This window comes from Dendroctonus ponderosae, unplaced genomic scaffold (assembly GCF_020466585.1).
Source record: "Dendroctonus ponderosae isolate FM_Combo_2020 unplaced genomic scaffold, Dpon_F_20191213v2 Dpon_F_20191213_2, whole genome shotgun sequence".
NCBI lineage: Eukaryota > Metazoa > Arthropoda > Insecta > Coleoptera > Curculionidae > Dendroctonus > Dendroctonus ponderosae.
The window spans coordinates 13,279,347-13,279,585 of NW_026018165.1; positions in this window are offsets into that span (position 1 = coordinate 13,279,347).

Below are 239 nucleotides of genomic sequence, written 5' to 3' on the forward strand. Positions count from 1 at the left end.
ATGTTTAAATGTATATAAAGTATATTTTGCACTTTTTAAATTAAATCCCGAGACATGTAAATTAGACACCTCATGTTCGGTTTTAGTCGTCGATTAAAAATCATTATTATGCAGGGAATGTAAGAAAATACTGTGATAATATAGCCAGAAAGCTGAAAGCCAAGTCGTGATGTGAACCTGAGCCGCGTAAGAAAAGCATATGGGTTTTCCGCATAAATAAAGTATTTATCACCGACGTG